This window comes from Puma concolor, chromosome B2 (genome assembly GCF_028749965.1).
Source record: "Puma concolor isolate L17-30 chromosome B2, mPumCon1.1.hap2, whole genome shotgun sequence".
Classification (NCBI taxonomy): domain Eukaryota; kingdom Metazoa; phylum Chordata; class Mammalia; order Carnivora; family Felidae; genus Puma; species Puma concolor.
Genome location: NC_141671.1, coordinates 88297628 through 88306201, shown reverse-complemented (window position 1 = coordinate 88306201; position 8574 = coordinate 88297628). Strand labels below are relative to the sequence as shown.

The 8574-nt window shown below is 39.6% G+C and overlaps 1 long non-coding RNA gene across 3 annotated transcripts in view; it reads left to right on the top strand.

Annotated features, from left to right (window-relative positions):
• Positions 1–225: 225 nt before the first annotated feature.
• Positions 226–8574, top strand: part of LOC147581096 (uncharacterized) — a 206395-nt gene continuing 198046 nt past the window's right edge. The window contains exon 1 of one of the 3 annotated variants that reach the window (XR_015251406.1): positions 226–643. This is a non-coding gene — a long non-coding RNA (uncharacterized LOC147581096). The remainder of the gene's footprint in view (positions 644–8574) is intronic. The other 2 variants (XR_015251407.1, XR_015251408.1) reach the window with 2 other exon arrangements.

Genomic DNA, 8574 nt, shown 5'->3' with positions numbered 1-8574 from the left:
CTTCTACTCTTCATAACGTACCTTCTCTGGGTTGCAATGGACTCATCATAAAGTAAGGATGTTGCTATAATTGATCTCGGAAGTCCAGCCCTACAATTCTATTAATCTATATACAATTTCCACTTACTCTTTGGATGAAGTTTTCCTGGTATTAGTATTTTATTGTGTTTCTTTCATTGGGCAATGAAGATTTTCTTTGAGTACGTAAAATAATCTTAGGCATGAATGGTTAGAAACTTTTTTTTTTTTTTTGGCAAAGTAGCCTCTTTCTTCTTGGATTAAATTGGGTTTAAGGCTGACTCTGAAAGTAAAACCACTGTTGGCCTTTAAATGCCCTGGAGTCTGGATTAGAAGGAAAGTCCCTGGTGGGTAAGGAAGGCACTTGAGATGAGCACTGGGTATTATAGGTAAGTGATGAATCACTAAATTCTACTCTTGAAGCCAATATTACACTGTATGTTAACTAACTAGAAAAAAGAAGTAAAGTCCCTGGCTAGCTCCTGTCTTCTGTATTCATTAACTCAAGTCTCTTTTCTGATCTCTCAGTCCTTAAATTCTCAAGTGCCAGAAATGCAGAATCATTACTCATTCTTTTTTCTCTTGCCACCTGCAACTGCCCACACTTACTGAACAGACACTCTGGGTAAGCTATGGCCTCATTCTCTACTATTCCTAGGGCCTTCAAGCCCTCTATTACCCGAAACTCCTGGGTCAGGGTGACAAAGGTCATCCCGCTTTGTCAGGGGGTGGTCTGGTTACTAACTCCTTGAAGATTTCTGATTGTAGTGATGGGTCTGGGAAAACACTGGGTATATGGGTATAAACCCATATAATGTCAATACCAGGGTGTGAGGTGGGAGTCAGTGGTGCTGGAACTCCAGGTCCTGGTTTTTCTAATGTGTCAGTGCAGTGTCAGTGTGAAATTATACTGATGATGATGGGGAAGAACTAACTATTAAGTGCCATGGGGAAAAACTGGAAATCTGTGCTCGTAATAGATCCAACATAAGGAGGGAAAATTCAAAATTTAGTTTGGTTATGAAAAAAAAAAGTTATAGTACTCTGGTGACTTGATCTTAACTTAGGTTTACTTTTTGAGCAACAACAAAACAACAGCTATATATACAGCTAAATACATCACATGGGTCTTATTGCTTCACTGTTCAATTTTATTCGTGTACTTTCGGTGTTCATATAATCTAGTCCTGTGCTCATGCAATGGGATTATTGTTTTAGATCTTAAAGGAATATTAGATTGCATCCTGACCAAGGTAATTTTGAGCTTAAAGGATTTGTGTGAATGCTAATGAATGCCCACTCAAGAACTCTCAGGTACATACAGGCAGATCTTGAGAAGCATTTTGATACAGTGAGCTTTTTATCACACATCAGTTCTTTGAACAAATTTTTTAAAGCAACATTTCTTGTTTGTTTCTACATGTTCATTGGAAAAATAATGGAAATAGAGACAAACAATATGTGAAATGATTATTTACCCACATACCCCACATATAAATGAACACCAGTAACACTTTGGCATAAACTTTTATAATTCTTTTGTACACACACACACACACACACACACACACACACACACACACACACACATTTTTTGTTTTGGATACCAAATTGCTCCCAATCTATTTCTTTTGTTTCTATTTTAAAATATTAACTTTTCTGGGTTTCACTAGATTTATCAAAAAATGAGGGTGTTGCTGTAATTGATCTCTGAGGTCTAGTCCCACCAATTCTATGGACTTTTAAAATTTTCACATATTCATTGGGTAAAATCACTTGCACACCAGTATGAAAATTCTTTTAAATTTCATACCTAGCAATGTTTTGTGAACATTTCAATGTCATTGAATATTATTTAATAATATAATTTTAATGACTTTATATTATTCTATTATGATTATAGTGTAGTGTTATTACCAACCTTTTGTTAAACATTAAGGATTTTTTTTCTAATTTTCCAGTTATATTTTATGCTCAATTATCATCCTTATAAATAAACTTTTATACTTGTGTCAGATGATTTGTGTATAATAAATTCCTAAGTGTGTAATTTGTAGAAATCAAGATTCCCAAAGTTTAAATGTTTTATAAATGTGGTGAAAATTACCTCCAGAAATGATGTGCCAGTTTATATACTCCCGAATTTTAGTTCAGCATATTATTATTCAAAACTATTAATTGATGAAGTTTAATATGATGACAAATTGTTTTATGTTCGTTCCTTTGCCAAATTTTTAATATATTTATTAATCATTTGTATTCCTTTGCACATTAAAAAAATTTTTTTTATTACATTTCTTTCTTTTTGAGAGGCAGAGAGTGAGTGGGGGAGGGGTAGAGACAGAGAGGGAGACACAGAATCCAAAGCAGGCTCCAGGCTCTGAGGTGTCAGCACAGAGCCCGATGTGGGGCTCGAACTCACGAACTGTGAGATCATTACCAGAGCTGAAGGCAGACGCTCAACCGACTGAGCCACCTAGGTGCCCGCTTTGCACATTTTTTGTACTTACCTACTTTATTCCTTCACATATTAACACCTTGTCAGAAGTGTTGCCAAATGTAGTTCCCTGGTTTAGTCCATGACGCACTAGCTATATGATTTTTGGAATGCCGTTTATCTTGTCTGTGCTTCGGTTTCTTTAAAGCTGGAGTGATGAAGTCCATCTCTTTAGTTAATGTGTTCTGGATCTGAAAACTGGCTCAGGTTTGGGGTCTGAGTGGGATTGTGACTTTTTATTGGACTGAGCACCCTCACCTTCCTGCTCTTCCATTCTCACCTTTGTACCTGGTTATAGAAGTTAAGTAGTACCACTGTTGGCTGCAAGTCTGTTTTGTCCCTAGAGGTGAGAAGCTCTTTTAAAAATTCCCTGCAGGTCAAAGCCCCTAGGTTGTCCCTCTGGCCTTGCTAGTTGTTCAGCTGATGGTGGCTTCCTGGCTTCTAGTACCAAGCACCACCCTGTGGACTCTCATCTCCGCAGATATTAACAAACCTAGCTCTGGGTCTGCCTCTCCTTTAGTCAGCCCTGGCCTGCAGAGAGGGCCAGTGCATTCCTTATGGCCTTGCTGAATGCTATGTTATTTGGTGTCCTGTCCTTCCAGTGGAACGTAATCCTCTGATGAGTATTCCAGCCTTACCTAAGAATTTCATTCCAGCTCACCCACCCCTCAGCCTCTTTAATCTTTACTAGCTGTCAGGCAAGTCAGACATTACCACCTCATTCAGCAGGGCCCATCATTTTCCTTAGACTTCCAGGAGCCACTCTGGCAACAAATGGAGTATACTCCCTGAAGTTCCTGCCAGCTTGTTAGCTCTCATGCTCTGAAAAAGTGCCCCAAGTAAATAAATCCTTTTTTTAATCCAGTCTTATATTCCAGCCCCACCTATTAAGCTCCCTCTGGATTTAATACCAGATTCACTTTCCTGGCTCCTGCTGGTGTAAGGCAGATAATTCTTGCAGCTCCTTGGGTGTATAGTCTGTTTCCTTTGTCATGCCCAGAGTGGACCCACACAGGTTATGCCAGGATGTAATCCTAGCCCTCAGTCTGGCAACCAGGAGAGGAAGTGCAGGCAGTTTCTGAGAGGGGTACTTGCTGCTTTGCTGCGGAGAGGCCTCTGCAGCATTTTCTGGCACAGGGGCCTGCAGGTCAAAGTCCCATGTTGTTCTACCCCGGGCCCTGACCTTAGGACAACAGACCTTCCTTGACTGAGTATTTAATCATCTGTGGAGCTCTGAGACTTTAACTTTCAGAGCTTTGATTTGCTGTTCAGATGTGTCTTTTCTTGCACATTGTAAGCTATTAAACAGGCCAGTGATTCTCACACTTAACACTTAGCCTTTAACTGCTTTCTCACAGCACTTAGTTTCTTGTTATTCCTTTGTAGTTAGCAATACACTTTACCTGTAATCAACCAACTCTGCTGTGTTTGTAAGTATTTTTCCTCTTTATCTTCCAAATGCGTTTCAGGTCACTATTGATGACTGTTAGCAGTTGGGATGGCTTGTGCCAGGGACTATCCATGTCCCATGTACTATGCAGGATGGCATCATCTTTGAGTTGCTGAGCAGTGAGAGACCTCGTCCCCCAAACCCACCGTGTTGCCTCTTTTCTTGGATCACAAGTGGCACCAACCATGTTTGTTCAGGTCCTCAAGAAGCAGGTTCCAGGACAGAATTAGAGATGTGTATTAATGCCCTCTGGCTGTTCTAACAAATTACCATAAATTTAGTAGTTTTAAAAGTGCACATTTATTCTTTCACAGTTCTGGAAGCCAGAAGTTCTGAGATCCAGTTTTGTTGGGCTGAAATCAAGCTGTCAGCAGAACCACAATCCCTCCAGAGGCTCTGGGGGAGCATCTGTTCTTTGCCCCTTCCAGTTTCTGGGTTCTGCCATACCTTTGCATCACCAACATCTTCAGATCTCTCTCACTGCTAATCTTCACATTGCATTCTCCTCTGCTTGTGTTTATGTCAAATCTTGCTCATCCTTTCTCTTATAAGGGCATGTGTAATAGCATTTGGGCTCACCAAGGTAATCAATCAATAATCTCCAAATCCTTAACTAATCATAGTTGCAAAGACCCTTTTTCCAAATAAGGTACATTTACAGATTTCAGGGATTACGAACTGATATCTTAAATATCAAAACATTAAAATATAGCCTCCTACAATATGCAAGAGATTTATTGGGGAAATATATCCATGAAGGAAAAAGAGGAGGGGACTAGAGACAGTTAAGGCCTGATGTCTCTGAAAGAGAGTGACAAGGAAGAGGCAATGTGTATAAAGTGCTTCAGATTGAAATGTAATTGCAGAAAATTTGGGCAGACTGATGGAGAGTCCTTGAGCCAAAGTATTCCACTGAAAAGGTTCTGTTCCAGGAATGGGTCTGTATCCATAAGCCCATTTGAAAAGTCATTGGTTCAGTGCTGCTCATGGGAACTGTGGCCTGGGCAGGAATGTGGTAGTAGATGCAGAAAAGTAATAGCTTGAGCCATCAATCAATTATGCTTCCTAAAGTGGAGAGCTGAGCATGTATTTTCATGGCCACCGCATCCATTGATGTACCTTTTTCTCAGATCTTGCCATCAATCTTTACCTTTCTAAAGGTCCCTGACTAGCTAGGCAACCTATAGCCATTACCCCATAGCTGTTAGTGATTCACTGATTCGTGCAATTTACTTTGCTATGAAGACCATCTTGAACCTAATCTTGAGTGTTCCATTTAAAGAATAGAATGCTGCTGTACATGTCCAACTTCATAATTTAGCACAACAAATAAGGCCTAATTCATGATGGGCAGCCCTGGTCACAGAATCACATGGTATCTTGTATCTCTGCCAGACTCGGTTCCAAGCCAAGACCTGCTTTTCAAATGAGGGCTGGTGTTGGAAAGAGCATAGCCATACACCCAAATTCTAAAATATGTGTTGTGATTCTCCTATTTGGTATTCTGTCTGCCAAAGTCACTTCAAATACCATTGAATCTATTTGGTCATAAAGCCTAAACGGCTGTGCCACTTATACCACAGCTTGTACCCAATGTTGAGGCCTGTCTTACTCTGGAACCTACTTGGAACTGGCAGCTTTATATATTAGCTTGAAATGGGTTGGGGCAGCACATCCAAATATGGTATACATTCTCTCAAAAATCTGAAAAAAATCTACCAAGCACTGTGCCTCTTTCTTCATGGTGTGAGTGCCAAGTGGAGATCTGTCACAGACCACTGCTCATCCAGAAACATTATCTATGTGGTTAGATCTCTGAACTTTCAGGGGGTTTGGCTCACCTCTCTTTGGGCATGCATGTGCATTTCAAAAGTATCTTTTACTACTTCCTGATTACCAGGTCTGATTACCATATTGCCATCAATGTAATGAACCAGGATGGTGTTCTGTGGAATATCAAAGCAATCAAGTTTCCTCTAGGACATAAAACTGACAGCCAAGAGCTCATATAGCCTTGAGGTAAAAGAGTGAAGGTGAATCACTTCTAATTTTCTCTATTACCTGGTGTAAGAAAGAAAATGTTTGCTGGGTCAGTGACTGCATAAAAGGTGCCAAGGGCCGTGATGATTTGCTCCAGTGATGTGCCACATTGGGAACAGCAGCTGCAATTGGTGTCACAACCTAATTAATTTTATGATAATGCATTGGTATCCCTGAGCATACATCTGGCTTTTGCACTAGCTAAATAGGTGCATACAAAGAGAATAAGATAGAATCGGCACTTCTGCATTTTTCATGTGTCTGATGGCCGCACTAATCTCTGCACCATTCAGAGATATAGTTATTGTTTTCAATAATGGGGGGAATGTAAAGGGGCTTTTACCATAATGACCCTTACAACAGGGGTTACAGAACCAATGTTTAGACACTCCATATTGGAGGAAAATAACCACAAAATGGGTCTTCAGTCCCAGTGGGATCAATCGTGAGATGGACTCAGCCCAAACCTCCATCTATTATCTTACCTCCAGAGGCCCTTCTGACGGTCTGACCATAGTGGAATTCTAGGCTTTAGGGGTAAATAATGAGTTCAGAGTAGTATCTGTTAATTCCTGAATGAGTATTTCCCTTTCTCCAGTGCACAGTCACCCTGGTGAATGGCCACATGTCCCTCTGAGGAAGGCTTGGAGGAAAAGTTTTAGTAAATATGTGTGGCCATGTGCAGGGTCTAACTCAAGACCCTAATCAAGGGACTCTGGGTCTGAGAACTTAAGTGGTCTTTTATCCCTACTATAGTGACTCACATCAAGTTTCTGCCACTAGATCTGGAATTTTTTTCACTTTTATGTGTCAAACAGTATTTTAATGGACACCCATTTTTTTATTCCTCAGGATTTTCATACTCAATTACCCACCACCAGAGATCATTTTAGGTTAAAAGACTTTGATTACTGCTCCACCCCATTGGCTTATTATAGTAATTGCACACAGCAAGTCTCCAGTGATTAAACAGTGCCACCTGGTCTCTATCCATCTGGAAATGAAACTAGGGAGCCCAGTTTTATGATGGCATCTGCAACTGTCATCTCTAGCTTATAGAGAACAGCCACCATAAAGCTTTTTGAAGATGTTGGTCTTCTCCACAGCACTGCATTTGTTAATACCTTGGTGAAGGCAATGCTCTCTGGGCTCTACCAAGAGGAATGGCTAGAGATGGCTAAACAATTTGCACATAGTAGTTTTATTTGAATATTATCTCCTTAAGTCATCATACTTCTTTTAAATTTCTATACCAGGGTCTGTCATCTTATCCTCACTGTCTATAGTCCACTAATGAGCTTCTACTTTAAATTTTATCCATCATTTCTAGGTGTTTTGTACTTAGAATTTTTTTCTGCTTATATAGTCTGTCAGATTGCAAGGACTGTGTTATTCTATGGTTTAAAATTAATGTTCATATTAGTTAGAATGCCATCTACATTTATTCATTATTTCATATTTCTCTTTACTACAAGGACCTTGTTATGGTTTAATTTTCTGTTTAAAATTCCTTACCATATGATTAATATTGTTTAAAGTTTTTAAGTAAACCCTCTATTATCAACTCATAAGTAAGTTTTAATCTTAATCTTTTGTGTTTTTATAAGTATCTGTGATTATGCTCTGCATTCTAGTGAGTTTCTCAATTTGTGTACACAGTGAAGTTTATCTCTTCTCATTCCAGTTGCTATATTTTCTATTTCCAACATCTTAATTTAAACGGTTACATGTACCTCCATCCCCAAATATTCTATAATACATATGTAATGAGCAGAATTCTAAGACAACCCTCAAGATTTTCATCCCTTGGTACATATGCCCTGTATAATCCTCTCCCCTTGAATGTAGGAAGGTTTTTTTTCTTTTATTTGTTATTCATCTCTGAGGAGTGGTTTTGGTTTTGCCTTCAGTCAACCCATTTGTCCCAATATAGAACCAGGTCATATAATTTTTTTAATGATGATGGTGGGGATGGTGAATGCAGAGTTGGGGTGGTGGGGGGGAGAGGAAGTTTCCTGGTTTTAGGTCCTAGTTTAGAAGCTGTTCAAAATCCTCTGCCTCCCTAATTTGGACTATAATCCCAGGCAGCATTCTACAATAATATATATATTTATTATTTTTAAGCTTTCTTTCAGGACTTGGTATAGCCAAAACATAGACCCTGGCTTCAAAAAGTGAGACTGTCATTAGTTTTATATGGAATTTTTGAGCTTCCTTTGTCCCCACTATCAGCTTCTGGCCCAAAGGCCAGCCATTGTGTGGATTCAGTCCCCACACACTATTTGCTTTTCTACCCATTTCTAGTCTGTCAGTTTAACTGTTAGGTTGTTTGATTTTCTCTTTTTATATTACTTTTCTTTCATTTATCTCTGAAACAGAGACATTAAAAAAATCTTTTTAATGTTTATCTATTTTGAGAGAGAGAGAGTGTGCGAGCAGGAGAGGGAGAGAGGGAGACACAGAATCCAAAGCAGGCTCCAGGCTTGGAGCTGTCAGCACAGAGTGCGATGTGGGGCTCGAACTCATGAACTGTGAGATCATGACCTGAGCCGAAGTTGGACGCTCAACC